Source organism: Camellia sinensis, chromosome 6 (assembly GCF_055761805.1).
Source record: "Camellia sinensis isolate YWXY chromosome 6, ASM5576180v1, whole genome shotgun sequence".
Classification (NCBI taxonomy): Eukaryota; Viridiplantae; Streptophyta; class Magnoliopsida; order Ericales; family Theaceae; genus Camellia; species Camellia sinensis.
The window spans coordinates 69,715,122-69,738,292 of record NC_138966.1 but is presented as its reverse complement, the minus strand read 5'-3'; the positions used below and the strand labels follow the sequence as shown (position 1 = coordinate 69,738,292).

At 38.7% G+C, this 23,171-nt stretch overlaps 1 pseudogene across 1 annotated transcript in view; it reads left to right on the top strand.

Moving 5' to 3' along the window:
* LOC145789341 (rRNA biogenesis protein RRP5-like) overlaps nucleotides 1-23,171 on the top strand; it is a 78,841-nt pseudogene that overhangs the window by 31,120 nt on the left and 24,550 nt on the right. Inside the window, exons 14-16 of the transcript XR_014332426.1 lie at nucleotides 10,332-10,466; nucleotides 20,865-21,010; nucleotides 21,096-21,161. The product of XR_014332426.1 is annotated as an rRNA biogenesis protein RRP5-like (transcript). The remainder of the gene's footprint in view (nucleotides 1-10,331; nucleotides 10,467-20,864; nucleotides 21,011-21,095; nucleotides 21,162-23,171) is intronic.

Below are 23,171 nucleotides of genomic sequence, written 5' to 3'. Positions count from 1 at the left end.
AAGTTTTACTCTGATGGGGGAGTCGAGAAGCTAGGAATTGATGGAATTGATTGGATGTCGATTGATGAATATAGAGCAAGTTGGTTGCTGAGACCATTTGGTGAAATTGAGATTAGAGAGGTAGTCTTTGATTGTGATAGAGATGTAGCTCCAAGCCCAGATGGGTTCTCTATGGCGATCTTCCTAGATTGTTGGGCAATAGTGAAAAAGGATCTAGTGAGTGATTTTGTAAAATATTATGAGAAGGGAGTAGTTAACTTGTGCACAAATGCTTCTTTTATCTGTCTAATCCTAAAAAAGGAAAACTCAGTGAAGGTAATTCTAGACCCATCGATTTGGTTACACCCCTTTATAATTTTGGGGAAATTTCTATCACAAAGATTGGGAACCATTTTGGGGAGACTGTATCTCTAGTGTAGGGTGTTTTTGTTAAGGGCCGACATATTTTGGATATTGTTTTGGTGTCAAATGAAGCGTGGAAGAATATAGAGCTTTGAAAAAGGAGGGCCTTATTTTTGAAAAAGCATATATGGTTGGTCATATTGCTTGGAGGTTTTTGGATTTTGTGATGCAAATAAAGGGTTTGGGGGTAAGATGGAGGAAATGGATTATGGGTTGTTTGTCCACTTGTAATATGTCGGTCATTGTTAATCGAGAAGCTGGGAACACTTTTAAGGCATCTAGAGGATTAAGGTAGGGAGACCCACTTTCTCCTTTCCTTTTTATTCTGGTGGCGGTTGTGCTGGGGAGGATTGTAGATAGAGCTAGGGGCTTGTTTAGTTGATGGTTTTGTTATTGGGAGGATGAAATTTGTGTGTCTCACCTTACATTATGTGGATGACATTTTTTTTTTTTTTTTTTTTGCAAGGGAGGAAAGTATGGTAGCTAATTTTTTAGGGATTGTGAGAAGTTTTGAAATTATGCTCGGTCGTAGGTTAATTTGAACAAGAGCGGTGTGGTTGGTATTAATTTGCAACAGGACAAAATGCAGAGGTTGTGGGAGGATGTTTGGTTGGGTGAATCTTCCTTTAACAAGGTTGTTTTACACTTGTATATTGTGGTTCGTTCTCAATAAATTTTCCATTGCGTCTTTGGCTTGCTCCAATTTAGCTCCAATTATTTGGAATTTCAATTTCATCAGGAATGTTAATGATCAGGAGGCTCTTGAGTTGGCATCTTTGTTGTCTTTGCTTGATAATTTTTCATTGTCTCCAAATGTTTGTGATAGGTAGGTTTGGCTTAAATACTCTTTCGATATCTTTTCATGCAAGTCTTTTTTTTGATTCAATCATTGAGAAACCCAGGCTTTGTTTGGTAGAGCTTTTGAAGTTTCCTCTTAGTTTGAGTGTGTTGTTTGGTTACAGCTTTAGAAAATTAATTTCACACTCACTTTTCAAAACACTTTTCAAAACACCCACTTTCAATATCATGTCACATCACTCAATTAAAACTCTTTTCAAAACTCATAACCAAGCAAATTTTCTACACTCAAATCATAATTCCAAAACTCAAACTCAAAATACAACTCTATTCTCAAATCATAATTGTAAAACTCTACCAAACGCGACCCCAATGTTTCTACTTTTTGGTTGCACAAGAGGATTTGGAAAGCGGTGCTGTCTCCTGAAGTGAAGATTTTTATGTGGTCGTTGGCTCATGGAAGCTGTAAACAATGATGTATTATTGATTGATTGTATGTTGTATATTACAAATGGTGAGGGGCTCCTTATATAGGAGATGTAGTGGAGTAGGTGGTAGTAGGTGGTAGTGGTAGGTGTGTAGTAGGTGGTAGTAGGTGGTGGTAGGTGTAGTAAGTGGAGTAGGTGATGGTAGGTTTTAACAGCCCCCGCAAACTCAAGGGGGATAGGAACTAACCAACTTGAGTTTGGAGAGAGTAACAAAACAAGAAAATAATCTGAAAAATAAAAAATGGATAGGAGACACTGTATGGTCGTGTCAGACCGTTGTAGAAGACTGTATGGTTATGGCAGACCGATGTAGAAGACACTGGCTCGTGTTAGACCGATGTAGAAGACAGTTTATGGGGTCATGTCGGACCGTTGTAGCAGACAATGTTGTGACAGGACAGTTTACAGAGTCTTGTCGGACCCATGAAGGAGCTAACCGGAATCAATGTCGGGACAGTTTACAGAGTCTTGTCGGACCCATGAAGGAGCTAACCGGAATCAATGTCGGGACAGTTTACAGAGTCTTGTCGGACCCTATTAGAAACTAACCGGAATCAATGTCGGGACAGTTTACAGAGTCTTGTCGGACCCATAAAAAGTCGCACCCTCAAAAGGTGTGCCCAATCTTTCAAAAGGCGTGCCATGAAAAGGCGTGCCCAATTCATAAAAAGGCGTGCCATCAAAAGGTGAGCCCAAGTCATAAAAAGATGTGCCGGACATGATGGCGAGGCGCGTCACCACATTGGCTTGCGCGCCCGTTTTGTCGTCTGGCGTCAAGTGGCGCGCGATGCGCGTGTCTACCTTGGCTATTTAACCAAGATGGATGCTGAGGCTGAGGCAGAGGCTAAGACAAAAAACTGGCTAAAAACCTCTGAGAAACTCTTCGTTGTCTTGAGGGAGATACTCTGTAACACTCGGTAACCAACCCTTCTCTGAAACACTCAGCAACCCATAACATGGCCTCTTCGTCCCGTAGTCTGCTCACTCTCTTTCCTGACCTCAACGAGTCCACAAGAGAGGTAACTGGTGCGGTTGCCCGTGAACCTCAACCAAGCGCCCCTGAGTTTGCTCCGCTGACCTTTCCTATGCGGTTTGTGGAGCAAAGAATGGCAGCACAAACAGATATTGAGGCCAATCAGTATACTTTGAAGTCATGCGTGGAGACCATGACGGCGGTCACAAACTTGTCGCACCGGCTTCAGAGTAGGACAAATGAGGTGCAGCAGTTAAACGCCCAACTGGCTCTGCTCCAACGCATGTATAAGGATGCGCGAGCAGAGATAAGTGTGCTAAAGGCAGAAAATAAGGAGCTGAAGCGGAAGGCCACCGTGATGTTCTGATTTGAAGGGCCGCCCTATGCTGTAGTGGAGGAGCAGGGTGGAGTGAATGTGCTCGGTGGCGTGGGAAACACGGAGACAACACCGGCAAGGGCCGCCCAGGACGGAGGCAAGAAGAAAAGACCGGCGGAACAGGCGAAGAAGTGAGGTTGGTGGGTGGCCGTCTGCAGAAAACAAATCTTTGGGTGTTGTGTGTTTTTTTTTTTTTTTTTTGTTTATTTTTTTGTTTTTGTTTTTTTTTTTTGTGTGTAAAATTGTGATCGTGGTTGATCCCTGAGATGAATAAAATATGGTTTGGTGTGCAAAGCGATATGGTATGAATGGAATTTGAAAAAGATGAAAAATAATGTGAAAGAAAAAGAAAGAAAGAAATAAGAAGTTGTTTTGGTGGGAGAGATGATGATGTTTGTTTTTTTTTTTGAAAAGAAGAGATAAAAAAAAAATAATAAATAAATAAATAAAGAAACTGTCGAGAGAGTGAGTGAAAAAAAATGTGAAAGAGATTAAAAGTGGTTTTGAAATCAAACAGAGGAGATTGGGAAATAAAGAAAGTGGTTCACGTGATTGTATTTTTTTTTTTTTTTTTTTTGAAATGAAAAAGGGAAGATAAAATAAAATAAATAAAGGTAAAGTGAGGTGCAAAAGGTGAAGGAAAGGTGTTGGGGGCGGTGGTGTAATGTTCAAAAAGAAAAGATAAAAAATAAAATAACGATTTAAAAAACCAGTGATAGTGTGTGAATCTGTGAGTTAATATTACATATTATAATATATTATAATGGTATGGTGGGAACAAGCACGAGGTGACAGCGGGGAGACCACATAGGTGAGAATAAAAACAACATATATATATATATATATAAAAAGAAAATAAGAAGAAAGGTGGGTGGTGGAAACAATTATGGTGGGGGGACAAAAAGAGAGAGAGAGAAAACCGGTTTCCGATGCCATCATTGCAAAGGAACACTCAAGCTTGGCAATTACAATTCCTTCGAGGGAGTTCTGTACTGCAGACCACACTTTGATCAGCTCTTCAAAAGGACTGGAAAGAGCGTGAGTGGGTGGTGTAGAGAGAGAGAAACCGTGTCTCCCCCCTTCTCCAATGGGTGTGTGTGTATGAATCACATATATGCCTCTGTGGGAGTTCTGTGGAAGCCGAGGATTGTGAAGCGAAGTGTGTGGCCTCCTCTGCAGATCTCGGCGAAGGTGGGGAAGAAGTGCCAGAACGACGGGCCGTCCATGACGGCGTGATTGACGGTGCATCCGACGAAGATTCCGTCGCCGAGCTCCGTCACCTGCACAGCGGCCAAGGGGAAGAACTCTTTGAAGCAATGGGGAACATCAACAGGGCTTAAAAGGTGGTCGATGAAGATGTGTGTGTATGCCGAGAGGGAGAGGTGATGGGTGTGTGTGTGAGCTGCTGGGTTTGTGTAGCTTGGCTGGTTAGAGCTTTGGTCTTATGAGCCGAGGGGCGCGGGTTCGAGCCTTACGGGTTTGTGTTAGAGAGAGAAGAGAGAATGGTGTCTATGTGTGGCTGGTCTGTGTTGGGTTTGTCCGGCGGGCGGCCAAGGCGAGATTGCCACCCGCCGGTGGAACGAAAATATTAGGTTCTTAACCTAGCTCTGATACCATGTAAACAATGATGTATTATTGATTGATTGTATGTTGTATATTACAAATGGTGAGGGGGATGTAGTGGAGTAGGTGGTAGTAGGTGGTAGTGGTAGGTGTGTAGTAGGTGGTAGTAGGTGGTGGTAGGTGTAGTAAGTGGAGTAGGTGATGGTAGGTTTTAACAGAAGCATTATGACCAACGATATGTTTCAAAGGAGGAGACTGAATCATTTCCTTTATCCTCAATGGTGCATCATGTGTAGGGGATTTGGTGGATCATTTATTCTTGCATTGCCTCCTGGCTTTGAATTTATGGCATCAACTATTTTGTTTGATTGAAAACACATTGGGTGGCTGTTGGTGCATGTGCAAATTTGCTCTTAATTGATTTATGAGGTTTTGGTGGCAATTAGAAATAAAACAAATAGTGGCATTGTGTTGTCTTTGTGATCTTTTGGATAGTTTGGTTGAAAAGGAATGCAAAGATCTTTGAGGATAGGATTGAATATTTGGATATACGCCTCTCCTCCGTTTAAACGGGTTCCGCATTTTTTTTTTTTTGATTTTCAAAGATTGGAAAGCTGTTTGTGAATCTTGATTTCTTTTCTTTGTGGTGTTTCAGTGTGGTTTTTCATGTTGTGTTTGAGGACATCTTGTCCTCTCTTTTTTTTTTTTGAACACCATCTTGTCCTCTCCTTGTACCCCTTTTTTCATTATTAATAAATTTTTTATTTTAATTAATTAATTAATTAATTAATTTGTTTTTTGTAGCTGATAAAAAAAAAGTGTAATGATTTAATTATTGATAATGTATTAACATTTATATAGGTTTTTGTTTTTGATATTAAACATTTTCAAATTCTTTTATCATTTCCCTTATGGTTTCGAAATATTTTGAGAGATTTTTGAAACGTTTCCGTAATATTTCTGAAATGTTTCTAAAACATTTTCATTTCCAAGCTACCCGAAACAACATACCGAAATGAAATTTTTGATCCTTGTTATGTTTAGGCTTTGGCAGGGGCAGTTGGATTGAGTTGGGTTATTGCTTCATTATATTCTTGGATTGGAAATCTTTATTTGTAAGACAAAATGGCTGGATCAATATAATAAAGGTAGGACTTGGGTCAGTGTGGGTATTTATTGTCGTCTGGACTGTTCGGTTGGGCTAGGCTTGTTTTGCATTAAATATTCTTGGCTCTGGGTTGGACTTGTGTCTAATCAAGGGTTTTTATACTCTTTTCGTTGCACAATGTTTTCCTCATGTAGTAAATAGCAACACATAAAGGCACTATATAGCTATGATGAAACCTCAAGTGAATACAGAACACAACACTGACAATGTTGAGCAGTAACACGGCCACAGACAAGGGATCTGGCTTTTGATGGTGGCATCGGCATGAGGGAAGCATCGCCCACAGTGATGTAATAGACGATGTGGCTTTGGTGGAAGAAGTAATGACTCAACAAGGGATGTTGACAATCATTGCTATTTCCAGCAACAAGTCATGGAATTATCTGTCGCAAACAGTTCGAAATTAATGTTGTGGATTGCAGCAGTTCAGACAACCCAACAATTCTGAACTGAGAGACAGCAAAATAAATCAAAGTTAATGCCGTGGATTGCATCAGTTCAGGCTACCCCGCAATTCTAAATTGAAAGACAGTGGCAGTGAGGCACGAAGGTGTTGGTTGTGATTGACAATGGATGGTCCGGTGATTTGAGGCAGTGAAGTGACAAGGACAATGACGAAAAGTAGTGTCAATGCAATCCAAAATAGTAATTGGTCCCCAAACTTCAATATATGCGATGGGTAATGACAGTGTGATGATGTTGATTTTCAGTCCTTGTTTTGTGCTTTTAAATGCTTACTATAACTGCTTACTGTAACATCCCATGAGAAATTAAGGTTAAGTAAGTGAAATCCATGTTTAAGGATGTCTATCTGTCTAACAAGAAAAGTATCTATTACATCTAGAATGGTTGAATCAGAAATTGGAAGCCTTAACGGCTTAATTATCTAAAATTGATTATATATCTGTGATTAGCATAATTTTTACGTAATATTAAGCATGTTTACGAAATTTCAATTTCGGAATGATTAAACGATGGAATTTTGTCTTATATGCCTTTATATATATATCAAAGTCCAAGTTCTCTTAAGCTTGATCAAAAACAATTTGACATATCTCTTGGAGAGGAAAAAAACGAAAGAAGAGGAAAAACAAAAAAAAGGAGAACAAGGGCAAGGTTCAACAAGGAAGGGAATTGAGATTAAATTAGGACATCCTTGCCATTTTTAAAGCTTAAGGTATGTTAAATTTAGTGTATATGGGAATTCTCCTTTTAATTGTGAAGAATGATTTGTTTATGATTTATGTTTGATGATTTAGGGTTGTAATGGAGAATTGTTCATAATTTATGTTTGATTGAAGAGGATACTCATCAATTGGTTGCTTTGACATGAAATTTATACCTCAATCTTTGTTTCTCATGTCAAACCCATGAAACTATATTTAAGTAAGGTATGATGTTTTGATAAACATGAGGAACTTGAATTAAAGATAGAATTTAGACGGTTTGTAACTGGAATAAGCTTCTATTCATGTGTATTTTATGATGCTCAAGTTCTAGTACATGCTATGGTGCAATTTATACTTCAATCCTTGGTTTTTATGCCATAATGTGTTATGTTTTATGAACAAAAGGAAGTTAACTTAAAGGATGAAATTTGGAAGAATAGTGAGTTGATCAAGCTTTTAATCATGTTAACTTTTGATATTTCAATGATAAATTTTGTTATAGTGAAGTTGGGTTCAAGTATTGCCTTAATTTCATCTTGGGTTGCATGAGAAATGAAGTGATGATGCTTAAAATTGAGTTGAAACCGAGCTGCCCCAAAACAGGGCCATGGCCGCTCGAGCGGAGGCCTTGGGCGCTCGAGCGGAGAAAGAAGAAAAACCTGGAAATGCCTACTGTCTACGGCCGCTCGAGCAGAGGGGGATGACCGCACGTGCGGTGCTTGGCCGCTCGAGCGGAGGGTCCGGCCGCACGTGCGGCCCGGGCTGGAAAAGTGGTTCGCTTAGTTTTGCGTGCTTGACTCACTGGTATTTTTAGAATATTTTCTGATGATTTTAAGAGGGTTGTAAATTCGTGAAAAGTGTAATGATTCAGGAAATGATTTAAGAAAGAAAAGAGAACTAATGTGCAAGTTTTGCGTGTGTGCAGGACACACTCCGGGAGGAAGTAACACGTCATCACAACACTGTGAGTAATAGTACGGAAATGTATATTTTATCTACCATTGGTAATTATTGTCACTAACACTCTGTTCCTCGTAAGTGTTACACGCATAGTTATGACGATTGGAAATCAATGTGAATGTTGAAGGATTGGCACATATCGGTATGACTTTGCAATCATTCTATTCTGTCAATAACGAACATGTCACCTATGAAACCTAGATCGTTCAGATCCTATGGCATGTATGCAAAGGTTTAATGTTACGATGTGACCGCATTAGAATGTAAATTGGTCTATCCTTATTAAATGTAATGGAATGACATATATGCCTCTATTAATGGTACATTCGCCTTTGATCCTCATTAATGTTATCCATTGCTATTTATGAAGTCCAACCCGTTAATAGCTGCTATTAGCACTCTGTTGAATGTAACGTAACTATGTTAACTCATGTGAATAATTAGAAGGAACTATGTGCTTCTTTATAAACTATTAGGCCAGAGGCCATTATGTATTTCTGATATGGAGCAAAGTGCTGTACGGAACTAAGTGCTACACTTTGGTGGGAGCCACCTCTAGAATTCGTACGAGCCACCTCTTGAGTCCATACATATGTAACTGGGCTTAAAGCCGATGTGAAAGTTATGAGGCCTATGGCCATTCTGTGAAAGTTATGAGGCCTATGGCCGTTATGTGAAAGTTATGAGGCCTATGGCCATTTTGTCTGATCTGTTAGCATGAAACAAAGTGCTGTACGGAGCTAAGTGCTACACTTTGGTGGGAGCCACCTCTAGAATCCGTGCAAGCCACCTCTTGAGTTCATGCGTACATGAAAGGGCTATATGCCATTCTGGGCTTAATGTCGTTCTGTTTAAGGGCTAATTTGTGAAATTATGAATATTTGTGATATTGTGAACCTATGAAGCTGAGGGCCAATTTGTGATATTGTGAACTTATGAGGCCGAGGGCCAATTTGTGAACTTGTGAACCTATTAGGCCAAGGGCCAATTTGTGAAATCTTTGGAAATAAAGCCACTTTGTTTTAAAGGCCGGATCCAAAGCCGTTGTGACATTAGTACAGAATCAGATTAACTACCTCCCTTTTATATTATATACGCTCTGATTTGCATTATTATTCAAGTTGAACATTGAATTATTCAAGTACTATTATTCACTGAGGTTATCTCACTCTGTATTTCGTCTGATTCCGTAGGTCCTGCGTTTGGAGGTCAGCCACAACTCTTAATGCTCGTCTCCCTTTGTTAGCCCCTGTGTATCCAAGCATTTGGGTGAAGCTTACTCGTTTTGTGAAGTTTTAGCTTACATTCTGATTGTCCATAATATGTTGTAAATTCTAATGTTTTTGTTATATGCCCAAACACGGGCGGGGTTGTATATGTGTGTGTAACTATTATTATCTGTCTGTTTGTGATCCTGGCATGATAGTGGTCGCTCAATGGATGTAGCTCTTTTCTTGCATGTTATTATATAAAAATTTATGCTTCCATTTAGGCCCCATATGTCATATATAACAGGTTAAGTGTCCGTTTCTGTAGTGGTCATGCCCAAACTTCTAGGGGCGGGTTTGAGGTGTGACAGTTTCAGACATAGCAGCAATCACCCTAGGCTTTCACATCAATCATAAGTCAAAATGATAATTATTAATTGTTTTCCAAGTCAGCTAAACCATTACATAAAAGATTAATTTATAAGCATGCCTAACTAATCCTAAACAAACTCGACTTCCTAGATAGATAAAATTCTTAGATAAATAGCTTGTAGATAAATAGAACTTTTATTCTTATCCTTATCCGATGCATTCTCCATCACATGAGTTGGACAATAAAGAGGCAATAGAACTTTTTTTCTTAAATTTTATGGACATAGCTATAGAAGTCACCCATGGGTCAGTATATCGGTCATTTGATCGTTTTGAGTCTCTGAATTTGTTTGAATTGGGTTAGATAGGCTTTTTAGAACTCGATGCCTCAAGCTTTAAATTTTGGAATCTTAATCTTTTGTTTGAATTGGGAGTTCTTTTAAGTCTGTATATAAGAGGTTGTGTCCTGGTGTGATGCAAGTGATATCCACCTTCAGCCTTGTGGCTCGGGTTCTAGTCATGGGAAAAATATGGGGGGAAGGTGTGCATTGGCCTCTGTGTTCATGGGTAGGTGTGTTAGCTTGTGCATGTTTTAATCATATTTTGTGCAGTTTGTTTAATTGATTGGAGTTTCTTCTATAAGTGTTACTGTTTCTTTCTCCTTATCCCTTTGCCCCCCATGCACTGGGAAAAAAATAAAAAAGAGAGAGGAAGAAGAAAGAATTGTACCTGAAACAAAAAAAAAAAAAAAGAATTATTATTTGTAGCAAATTTCTGTTTGACTATCATCTTATTGGATGTTGTGTGTCCTTATCTGATTATTGAAAGAAACTAACTGATTGTATCTGACCCAGATCTGAGCTTGGTTTAGAACCTGGTGATGACCCAACTTTGCTGTATCATGTTGAACAAGTTGTCAAATGCAGAGTTACAAGTTCTGTTCCTGCTTCACGGCGCATCAACCTTAGTTTTGTTATGACACCTGCAAGGTAATCTTTGACATCATTAGTTGAAGTGTTTATTATTATAGTTGGGTGCAAATTTTTCGCAAAATACCTAGCTTTATAATAAAACCATAACATAATTGAGCAGTCAGAATATTTTTTCATAATTTGATTCAATAGTTAATGCATGTTTGACATATAATGACACACAACTCACAAAGGATCAGGATCTTTTAACATAATCTGTGAAACCTTGAAAAGTAACTGAAAAAAAAAGGAAAAAGAAAGAAGATATGATTTGTTTAGAATGATGAAACATATTTTTCATAGGAAAAGTGGTTGAAAATTTATGTCAGAAACAGTGCCTAGGTGTTGTAACTTGTGTGAAGGTTGTTTAAATAAGAAAAAAAAGAAAGAGATAAAGAGGGTGGAGAGTGAACAAGAAGGGTATGGGAGACCAACGCCATGGCTTCTGCACAACTCATTCATATTTTTCAGTCCTACCCTAGAATGGAAGGACATGATTTGCATTTTTGTAACTGGATACCTACGTGTGTAGTTAGTTGGCAGCAGAAACTGTATTTACTTGGTCAATAATTCAATGGCTACTATCTTTTGGTAAGGTAACTTGGTTGCATGAGTGTGAACTAATATTTATATTACTTACCAATCACCCACCCGTTTTTTTCCTCATGGAAAACTTGTTAGAAGAGGAAATGTGCCTACTATTCATACATGTAATATGCATCCAATTTTATCGGAACCTGTACATTTTAAAAGAATTATGGACTGAAAATAACATTGCTTCATACGTGGACAATTATCTTCTCAAACATTGTTTAGTGAGCCGCCTTCCTTAGAAAGCTCTTTTATGCTTTGAACAGTAACACTCTGTTTGGATTGTGAGGTGAGGTGAGAAAAGAAATGATTATGGTTTCTCACCATCTACATTTCATGGACTCGGGTACGAGTGTTGGGTGCGGGTATATATTTAGAGGTCGGACTCAACAAACCTCTAAATGAGGGATACGCGGGTACGGCTAAAAAGTACCCAAAAATTAGACACGGGTATGTGGATACGGTTAAACATGGCTTTGCAAAAAAATATTTTGTATTTTTCTAATTAAATTTTATGTATTTTTTTGGTAACATGGCGGTTCTATTATAATTTCTTCCCAAACCAAAAGTACCACACCTAATAATTTCTCTTTATAATATTTTTAATTTATCTGTATATGTTATCTTTAATTGACATCTATATATATTATAAATAAAACATTATAACAAAATAAGAAATAACAAATTATGTTGAAAGAAATAAAAAATAAAAATTAGATGATTTGTTTGACTAACGAAATGGCCTTGGATAGAGTTGAGTGGAAAAGAAGGATTCATGTAGCCGATCCCATTTGATGGGACTTAAGGTTTGGTTATGATTTATTTTATAGATTTTTTATTATTATTATTATATATATATATAATTTTATTAGTTTTTTTTTTCATAAAAATAAATGATCTATTTTATTCATTATTATCTATTAAATAGATGATTTTATTAGGGTTTTTTTTTTATTTATTTTATTTATTATCTGAGAGAGAGAGAGAGAGAGAAGAAAAGGAGACGGGACTCGTTGAAGACGAAGGGGAAGTTGAAGAGGAGATCGACAGAGAGAAGAAGAGATCAATGTCTTCACCCTTTTGAAGTTGGTGACCAGGTTGTCTCCTTGCTCTCTCTTCTTTCTCTTTTGCAATTAGGGCTCTTTCGTATCTGTTTGTAAATAGCCGTGTCCCGGTCGTATTTGTTAGAATAGTATATGATTATTTGGGTTATTATTTTGTAATTATTTTATGCCTTAGGGCTTCCTTGTAATTATTAATCTTCATTAATATAAATAGGGAATGATATCCTAATCATTCCCTAATCTGATATTCTCTAAAATTAACATGGTATCAGAGCTAACCGTAAAACCTAAATTCCTCTAAGCATACAGTACCCACCGGAGCCACCATCCCACTTCCGGAGCCAACCAAGCCGAATCACATTCGAATCATCGTCATTATTGGTTTCGTTGGCTTCGTTCGTGTCAAGCCTGAGGGGTTTCGGTTCACCTAGGGTTCGGAACTCACCTGGTGTGATGAACGTGGACCACTGAATCACCCTCGGCTCATTGTTGTCGTCTGTGCTATCTTCGTCGACCACTGGATGACTCAGCGGACAGCTCCTCAGTCTTCGTTGGCTTCAGCCGACTGCCTTGCCCCTTCCGCTACCCTACCTCGCTTCTCTCAACTGCTCAACTCTTCCTCTGCTTTGCTTCTCTTGTTGTCTTCCTCTCTCTGTCTGTCTCGTTTCTCTGTCTCTCACTCTTGAGTTGTTTGTTTGCTCTGTGTTTATATAACCTAGGTATATAACCCAGCACTATTTGTTTTATTTTTCTAAAAAAAAAAAAAAAAGAAAAAGAAGAAGAAAATAGTAAGAGTTGTTAATTCTTTACTGTCATAGTGGTTGTTTGTTTTTCCTTCTACCACCACCACCACCTTCCAGGTTTGTGATTGACACTAGTTTTGTTGTGGGTTCGGTACTTCTCAGACACCCAGGAGTGAGAGTTTCCCTATACCTACTACTATGACTGATAACCCCAACCCTAGTCTTAAAATCACCACCTCTTTATTTAATGGTCAGAACTATCTCGCGTGGTCGTAGAGTTTGACTATGTTTTTGAAGAGCAGGGGGAAGATGGGGTATGTGGATGGCAGGATACAGGCACCCAGTACAACTGACCCGGGTTATGACTAATGGGAGATTACCAACTCTTTGATTATGGGTTGGCTTATTCATTCGATGGTACCAGACATTGGCGAGGGCTACTTGTGTATAGAGACTGTCCAAGATGTTTGGGATGCTGTGGCTACCACCTATTCCCGCAAAGGGAATTTCTCCCAGGCATTTGAGTTACGTCGCTCTACTGAGAGCTCTATTCAGGGGGAGCAGACGGTTCTTCAGTACTTCACCTTCCTCCCCAACGGCTGGAAACGTCTTGATCACCTGCAGGACTATAAGCCTGTTTGCACTGCTGATTCTGTCGGGTACAGGAAGTTTATTGCACAGGAAAAGGGTCTTCTAGTTTCTGGCCGGTCTCAATGTGGAGTATGATTCGGTTCGGAGTCGGGTTCTGAGTATGGATACTCTTCCTTCACTTCAAGAGGCATTTGCCTATGTCCAGAATGAGGAGTCGCCGGTCTGCTATGATGTCCCCTGTCTCTACTGACTGCTTAGCATTACTGTCTACCTCTCGAGATGGCCTTAGCCCGACTCCCATTCCTTCGTCTGCCGCTAAGGAGTTTGTATTCTGTGATTACTGTAAGAAGCTGTGGCATACTCGTGAGATGTGTTAGAAGCTTCATGGGACTCCATCCGGGTGTCGAGGTGATCGGTCTGGTTCTAGAGGAGGTCGGTCAGGCCAGTCTAGAGGACGTGGCTCCTATCCCCGAGCTCATCAGTCTAGTGTCGTTGATACACTTTATTCTAATTCTGCTTCCGTTTGCCAGGCTTCTGATGATCTCTCTGGCATGACTACTCATGAGCTTGAGAATGTTCTGCATCAATTGCTAGACCGCCGGTCTTTTGCTGCTCTCAGTACATCTTCCTCGTCATTTGCCCGCTCAGGTAACTTAGTCTCTTCTCCTTGTGTTTTCCTGTCTCATAAGTTTTTGCCTTGGATTATTGATTCTGGTGCTTCAGATCATATGTCTGGCTCCTCTGATCTCTTCTCTGCCTATAAGCCCTCTTCAGGTCAGGACAAAGTTAGGATTGCAAATGGTGCTGTTTCTTTTATTTCTGGGAAAGGTTTAGTCCATGTCACTCCTACTTTATCTCTCTCTTCTGTTCTTCATGTTCTCAATTTTTCTGTTAACCTGCTATCCTTGAGTCGTATTACAAAGGATTTGAATTGTAGTGTGACATTTTTTCCCGATAATTGTCTTCTTCAGGATCTTGTCATGAGGAGGACGATTGACAGTGGTAGTGCAGAAAATGGTCTTTACTTCCTGGATCAACCGGACAAGCTTGCTCATTCTTCCACCATGCGTCCTACTACCACCGATGATATATGGCTGTGGCATTGGCGTCTTGGGCATCATTCTTTTTCTTTACTTAAGCATTTATTTCTATCTATTTTTTCAAACAATAATGTGTTTGAATTTCTTTTGTGAGTCTTGTCAGCTTGGCAAGCAACACAGAGCTTCTTTTGCTCCCAGTTTTAATAATAGTTTAGTTCCTTTCTCATTAATACATTCTGATGTTTGGGATCCATCTCGTGTTGTGTCTATGAAAGGTCATCGTTGGTTTGTTATATTTATTGATGATTTTTCTCGTACTACTTGGGTGTATCTCATGAAAGACAAGAGTGAGGTTTTCTCTGTGTTCCACAATTTTCATAGGATGATTTGTACTCAGTTTGGGGCCACTGTCAAAATATTCCATTCTGATAATGGGGGTGAATACATAGATTCTGGGTTAGGGCAATATTTTTCTACTCATGGCATTATCCATCAGACCTCTTGCACCTATATCCCTTAACAAAATGGGGTGGCGGAATGCAAGAATTGCAATCTTCTTGACATGGCTCGGTGCATGTGTTTTTCTATGAGTATGCCTCGGTCCTACTGGGGCGACGCCGTTCTCACCGTTGCCCATCTTATTAATCATCTCCCTACTCACATCTTGTAAAAACAAGCTCCTCTTCAAGTCCTCCTAGGTTCCCAGTCCTTGTTTTCTATTCCTCATAAAATATTTGGTTGTGTCTGTTTTGTCCATAATCACTCTCCTACTCGTGGTAAGTTGGACCCTCGCTCCCTCAAATGTGTTTTCCTTGGGTACTCTCCTACTCAAAAAGGATATAAGTGTTACCACCCTCCTTCTCGTAACCGGTTTGTGTCCATGGATGTCACATTCTTTGAGTCCCAGTCCTATTTCTTGTCCTCTCCGGTGTCACAGTCCTCCCTTCAGGGGGAGCTTTGGTGTGAAGTGATTCCTATGGTGGAACCAGTTGTTCTTACACCACCATGTCATACTGGGACTGCAGAACCCAATGTCACCAAGGATAGGGAATGACAAGTTTTTGTCAGGGACAAAGACGGACAGAAAGTTAACTGCATACAAGAGACCACTTCTGCTCTTCCACTGTCATCTCCTGTTTCTGATGAGAGTCCAGGTAACTTTGAATCTCTCGAGTCCATTGATCTTGATGTTCCGATTGCCAAGAGAAAGGGTGTGAGGTCTTGTACTCAACATCCTATCTCAAATTTTGTGTCCTACTCTCATTTGTCGTCCTCATATAAAGCGTTTGTGTCCAATATTTCATCTGTTAGCATTCCTAACCATTTTCAGGATGCTCTTGCTAGTAGCTACCTCTGAGTGGAAACTTGCCATGATTGAGGAAATGAAAACATTTAGGAAGAATGGTACTTGGGAATTGACTGAGTTATCTAAGGGCAAACGACCGGTGGGATTCAAATGGGTGTATACTGTGAAACACAAAGCGGATGGTTCTATTGAGCGTTACAAGGCTAGACTTGTGGCAAAAAGGTTTACTCAAACGTATGGCATTGACTATTAGGAGACCTTTGCATCCATGGCTAAGATGAATTCAGTCAGAGTGCTTCTCTCTTTAGCAGCTAATCTAGATTGGCCACTTCATTAGTTTGATGTAAAGAATGTCTTTATCCATGGTGACCTCGAAGAAGAGGTATATATGGACATTCCTCCTGGTTTTGAGGATCTCGAAAGTCATTATATGGACTCAAGCAGTCTCCGAGAGCTTGGTTTGAGAGATTCACTCAAGCTATGCTTAAATATGGCTTCAAACAGAGTCAGGCAGATCACACCTTATTTGTGAAACATTCCTCACTTGGTAAGACTACAACCCTCATTGTTTATGTAGATGACATAGTTCTTACGGGTGATGATAGTGAGGAAATTCCTCTGTTGAAAAAATATTTAGCCCGTGAGTTTGAGATCAAAGACTTGGGGAGCTTGAAGTATTTTTTGGAAATTGAAGTTGCTCGCTCCAAGGATGAGATATTTATCTCACAGAGGAAGTATGTGCTTGATTTGTTGAAGGAAACTGGGATGCTTGGCTGCAAGGCCTGGGACACTTCACTAGAACCCAATCAGAAATTAGGGGATGATGAAGGAGGAGCAACTGTTGACAGGGGGAGCTATCGGCGATTAGTGGGTAAACTCATTTACTTATCTCACTCTCGTCCTAATATTGCTGTTGCTGTCAGTGTGGTTAGCCAGTTTATGCATGCTCCTCATCAGATTCACTTCGAGGCTGTCATGCGAATTTTCAGGTACTTGAAGTCTACCCCTGGTAAGGGTCTTTATTTTTCAAGGTATGATCATCTTCGTGTAGAAGCCTATACAGATGCTGACTGGGCTGGATCAGTGACTGATAGGAGATCGACTTCAGGGTATTGCACCTTTGTTGGAGGCAACCTAGTTACTTGGAGGAGTAAGAAACAAAATGTGGTTGCCAGGTCGAGTGCAGAAGCTGAGTTTAGAGCTATGGCACAAGGGGTGTGTGAGCTCTTATGGATCAGGTTATTGTTGAGTGATCTAGGTATTGATCAGACAGACTCCATGCGGTTATACTGTGATAATAAGGCCGGTATCAACATTGCATACAATCCGGTTCAACATGACAGGACAAAACATGTTGAGATTGATCACCACTTCATTAAGGAGAAACTCACTAACTAGTGGCGCAATATGTACTCCCTTTGTGCAGCCTGGTGAACAACTTGCTGACATCCTCACCAAGGGAGTTGGGAGTAAGCCATTTCATGACATCTTACACAAGTAGGGCATGAGAGATATCTTCACACCAGCTTGAGGGGGAGTGTTAGAATAATATATGATTATTTGGGTTATTATTTTGTAATTATTTTATGCCTTAGGGCTTCCTTGTAATTATTAATCTTCATTAATATAGATAGGGAATGATATCCTAATCATTCCCTAATATGGTATTCTCTAAAATTAACAGTATTCAGCACCCGTACCCATATTGTGTCATGTCAACACGGGTACCTCTCAAAAAACAAAGAGTCCGTGTAACGTAGCTCACCATTATATTTGGATGAATAAAAGAGAAGATAATGTGGTTTCTCACCTCTCTTGTTTGGATAGAGTAAATAAGAAAAAAGAAAGGAAAGTGTTGTGTTTCATTTCACTAAAATAACCGTCCATATTAATAAGCTATGTTTTTTCATAAGGGTAATTTTGGTATCTTAGAAAAGTTTCATTAAATCAATTCCTTTCTCACCAAATCTCACCGCTTTTGGTGAGAAACAAAACATAGGTTTGGTGAGAATCTTTTTCTCACCATCTCTCATCATTTCTCACCTACTTAACCATCCACACAAGTAAAGGGGTTTCCTATTCTCACTATTTCTTTTCTTTTCTCACCAAATCCCTCCTTCCAAATGGAACGTAATAGTATGTAACTGTGTAATAATATTGGTTGTATATTTAAAATGGATCTACAAGATTTGCTAAAATCTTGTGTTTACTTTCTAACATGATAAGTGACCAAAAAGCATGTGACTTGTTAAATATGGTTACTTTGTAACCAGGGGTCAAATTTGTTTCAACGTGTCAGTTTGGAAATGGAAATGTTTGGGAAATTTGAGGGAAATCGTAAACATTTTTGGAAAAGCACAATAATGTTTGATGGAAAAACTAAAAGCTATCCAAATGCATATGTAGCCTAACGATTAAAACGTAGTTGAGGTCTACTCATCCATTCTTATTAAACTTGGTAGTAAATGTTAATATAAACAAAAAAAATTCAATTAAAGTCAAATAAATCCACAAGTCTTTAACGTTAGCATTTATAATTCTAAATGTACATTAAATCCCTTCCAAACAAGGTTTACATGTTAGTCTGATTTGGGAGTTCCAGCATTTTAAGGAGGCATGTCATTAATGCATTCAATTTAAAATCAAACAACATGGTTTCCCAAATAGCAATTATATTCCCACTCTTAAATCTATTCCTAGTCACTTATAAGAGATAATTTTGGAAAATTGTAAAATCTTATGCTTTGAGTTTTCAAAGAGGAGACATTGCGGGACATTCCAAATGGGAAATAAGGATGAACAATGTGGGATGAAGGGAGCAATAAATGAATGCCAAAGGGGTTCTAAGGTGTAAGGAGGCCTTTAGCGATAAGATTAGAAGTTTCTTTCTAACAAGTTAAAAAACAATGTTTCAACAATGATCAATAAATATTGATAGATGATCTATGAAGCATCGACAATTGAAAATAAGTGTTGTAGTCGTGTTAGACACGGGGACATGGCGGGGACACGCATTGGACACGTTACGAGGTGTGCCCCTTTATTTAATTGATTTCTTTTTAGGGGACACACTGGGGACACAGCAAGGACACTCTGGGGCAGTGTTTTAAAATACATGCCTAAGCGCGCACTTAGGCGCAAAGTGCACTGAGGTGCCTTAGACAACTTGAGGCAAGGTGCTATAGGAATGGCGGATTTGAGGTCCGTGACTTAGGATTTGGCGTGAGGTGCCTGCCTCATTCATTTTTTTGCTCCATCCTTATTCTTTGTGTGTGTGTGCCATAGGGAATCATAACCCCTTTAATTTATTTTATTTTATTTAATTTTATTTATGATAAATAAACTAAATTTATCGAGCGAGCATCAAGATGATGCAAAAGAATACAAAAAGAGCCTCGGCATGGGGTGAAAAACTAACAACACCTAAACAATAACATCATCCAAAAAATCAAAAAAGAACAAACAAATCCGAACCTGTCCTCCTTTCCAACCAACAAATAATAAACGACTCTAGCCAGGACACACAATGATGAACCTCTTGAAACGTTCGTCGATTCCGTTCCAACCAAACCAACCACATCAAACTTAGTGGCACCAACAACCAAACCTGCCGCCGCCGCCGACAAACATAAACATGTACTTTGAGCCCCAATTTTTATATTAAAAAACCCTTAGGGATTGAGAAAAAGCTCTTGGATTGCAATATGGATATATGACTTTGGCATTCCTTTCAATGTAGTGAATTAGGACAACGTTGGGCCAATGATTGAAGCTATCAGGCAATTTGGTCCCGGTTTAAAATCAAAACCACTAAGGTACTATATGTTGCAAGTTTCTTATCTAAAAAAGAAGTGAATCACGTCAATAAATTAATGAAGGAAGATAGGTAGTATTGGATAAAGTAAGGTTGAATATTATTTTTGAGAAATTTTCGGAACGTTGAATGTTATTTTTATGATTTTTAGAATATTGAAAGTTCTATGTTTTTTGAAATTTTAGAAATAGTTGCTTATGTTGAAAACTTTGCCTATATTAAAATTTTACTCATAGTCTACGACTTGTGCCTCACTTTGATGAGGCACGTGCCTCGCCTTGCACCTCACACCTAGAGCTTTTTAAAACACTGCTCTGGGGACATGCCGGGGACATGCGAAGTAGTTTTTTTTCTCGCTTGCTTTAGTGCTTTTGATGTATGTTGGATGTTGGATGTTGAATGTTTATTTCTTTTTGCTTAGATTTAAATACTTCATCTATCATCCATAAAAAAAGATACAAACGATAAGTGTTAATTTAAAGGTGATTTATTTATTTATTTTAATATTGAATTAGTATTAGTTTTTGTTAATTTTGATTGTTTCCGGATGTAATATTAATCTACATAGAAAATTAAAATATATGAAAAATATTTTATTGCCTTGTCCCGCAGTATCCGTGTCCCTATTTTTTTTAAAATGAGCATGTCTTGTGTCCACATCCTTATCTGTGTCTATGATTCTTTGCAAATGATAAATGAAATGGTTGGGTTGGGGAGTGGGGATTGTCTTTGTTAAGAGAAAAACTAAAAGTACTAGGGAAGAGGGGGAGAAGAAGATATCTGTGAATACAGTAGAAGACAATAAATAGCTCAAAAATGTCCTGTTTCTATTCTCTTTATCTCTCTATTTCTCTATTCTACTTTCTCATATTTCTTTTATCACATTTGACATGTTTTATTTGTTTCTAAACTTCTTGTTTCTTTTTCTTTACAAAATGGAAAAACACAAACAATTTTGGCTAGGGACTCCTAATGGGTCTCTAACAAATTGTTCCCGTGTATTTCGTAGTGTTTTGGTGAGTTTCAATGTGTTTTGGTGGAAACACTAGAATTTTGGTTTTCAACCAGTTTTGTGTTGGTTTCTTGGAAAACTGAAATGTTTCGGTCATTTTCATTGAAACAAAATGAAATCTTGTTCCTTGTTTGTTACATAAAATGTTGATACTCATAATCTACAGTCATGTATGGTAATGGAAATATATGTCAATTCCTGAATTGCATTTTTCACATTGAACAGTGTACCGCAACTGAGATTTTCTACTGGCAGGGTTACTGATGATGATGTGGCCAAGTTGGGCACTATTGTTTCTGGAGTGGTTGAGTGAGTAACCCCTCATGCAGCAATAGTAGGTGTCAATGCAAAAGGTTACACCAAGGGTACAATTTCTGCAGAACATTTGTCAGATCACCAAGGTATATTTTCTGTCTTCAAGAAGAAAGGGTTGTTCAAGGCTGCCTTCTTTCATTGTTTACTGACTTTCAAGGCACTGCTGCACAGGGCTTGTGGGTTTGATGAAATCTGTCTTGAAGCCAGGATGTGAGTTTGATCAACTATTGGTTCTTGGTACTCAGTTTCTTTCTTTTCAATACTTGTATCAAGGACACATCTTGTTTTCTCGTTAAATTGTTTTCCTTAGTTTTAATTTTTCTTTTGCTTTTGCTTTTATTATTATTATTATTATTATTATTATTATTGTTTTTTATGTTTTATGTTTCAATATGTACACTCTTTCTTATATTTTCAGTTTGTTTTATGCTTGTTCAAATAAGCCTTTTTATTATGACATAATAATGATACTGGCTGGTCTAAAACTTAGAAAATATGAGGAAGAAGAACTCCGAAAATATGAGGAAGAAGGAATATATTTCTGTTATATTCAAAACTTCTTATCTTACAAGACCAAATGACACTCCTTATATAGGAGATATTACAAACATCATTATAACCCATTATATGCCACTTACATATTATGTATTACTACTATCTACCACTATCATATTATATACATGCCACTATCTGCCACCAACACCACTATCATATTCTATACATGCCACTATCTGTCACCAACACCACTATCATATTATATACATGCCACTATCTTATTATATACATTAACACAAATTTCCAGCACTCCCCCTCAAGCTGGTGTGAAGATATCTTCCATAGCCAGCTTGCTAGTCAGCTTATCAAATTGCTTCTTGTGTAGTCCCTTCGTTAGCACATCAGCTAATTGTTCACCTGTTGGAAGGTAGGTCATACAGATTATGTCAGCATTGATTTTCTCCTTGATGAAATGTTTATCCACTTCTATATGTTTTGTGCGATCATGTAGAACTGGATTATGAGCTATAGATATAGCTGCTTTGTTGTCACAATAGACCTTCATAGGTGTCGAGTGAGAAAGCTTTAATTCTTCAAGAATTCTTTTAATCCACATTACTTCACAGATTCCATGGGCAACAGCTCTGAACTCTGCTTCTGCACTACTTCTAGCTACCACATTCTGTTTTTTACTCCGCCATGTAACTAGGTTCCCACCTACAAAGGAGCAGTATCCGGATGTTGATCTCCTGTCTGTAACACTTCCTGCCCAGTCTGCATCTGTGTATACTTCAACTTGAAGATGTCCATGTTTCTTGAACAGTAAGCCTCTTCCTAGAGTTCCTTTCAAATATCTTAAGATCTTATAAACGGCCTCAAAGTGCTCTGCCGCTGGTGAGTGCATGAACTGACTTACCATGCTGACTGCAAAGGCAATATCAGGCCGCGTATGAGACAAGTGAATCAATTTCCCTACAAGTCGCTGATATTGTTCCCTCTCTTTGACTTCTTCAGCCTTAACAGCTTGTAACTTCAAGTTAGGCTCGATCGGAGTCTCCACCATCTTACAACCAAGCATACCTGTTTCTCTAAGGAGATCAAGAACATATTTTCTCTGATTAACGAATATACCTTCCTTGGATCTTGCAAATTCCATTCCGAGGAAATACTTGAGGGTTCCCAGATCCTTAATGTGAAATTGTTTTGCGAGTTTCTCTTTGAGGGCTGCTAACTCTGCTTCATCATTACCAGTTAAAATGATGTCATCAACATAAACAATCAAAATTGTAATTTTACTGCCTTTTGAATGTTTATAAAATATTGTGTGATCTGCTTGACTCTGCGAGAAGCCACAACTGATAACTGCCTTTCCAAAGCGTTCAAACCACGCTCTTGGTGATTGTTTGAGTCCGTATAATGACTTGTTCAATCTGCATACTCTGTCGCTTCCACGTCTCTGCTCAAATCCCGGTGGTAGGCTCATGAACACCTCCTCTTCAAGATCACCATTGAGAAATGCATTTTTAATGTCAAGTTGATGTAGAGGCCAATCTGAATTTACTGCAAGAGATAACAGTACTCTGATGGAATTTATTTTAGCAACAGGAGCAAACGTCTCCTGATAGTCGATCCCATAAGTTTGAGTGAAGCCTTTAGCCACCAGTCTCGCCTTGTATCTCTCAACGCTTCCATCTGCGTTACATTTTATCGTAAACACCCATTTACACCCAACTGTTTTCTTGTCTTTGGGTA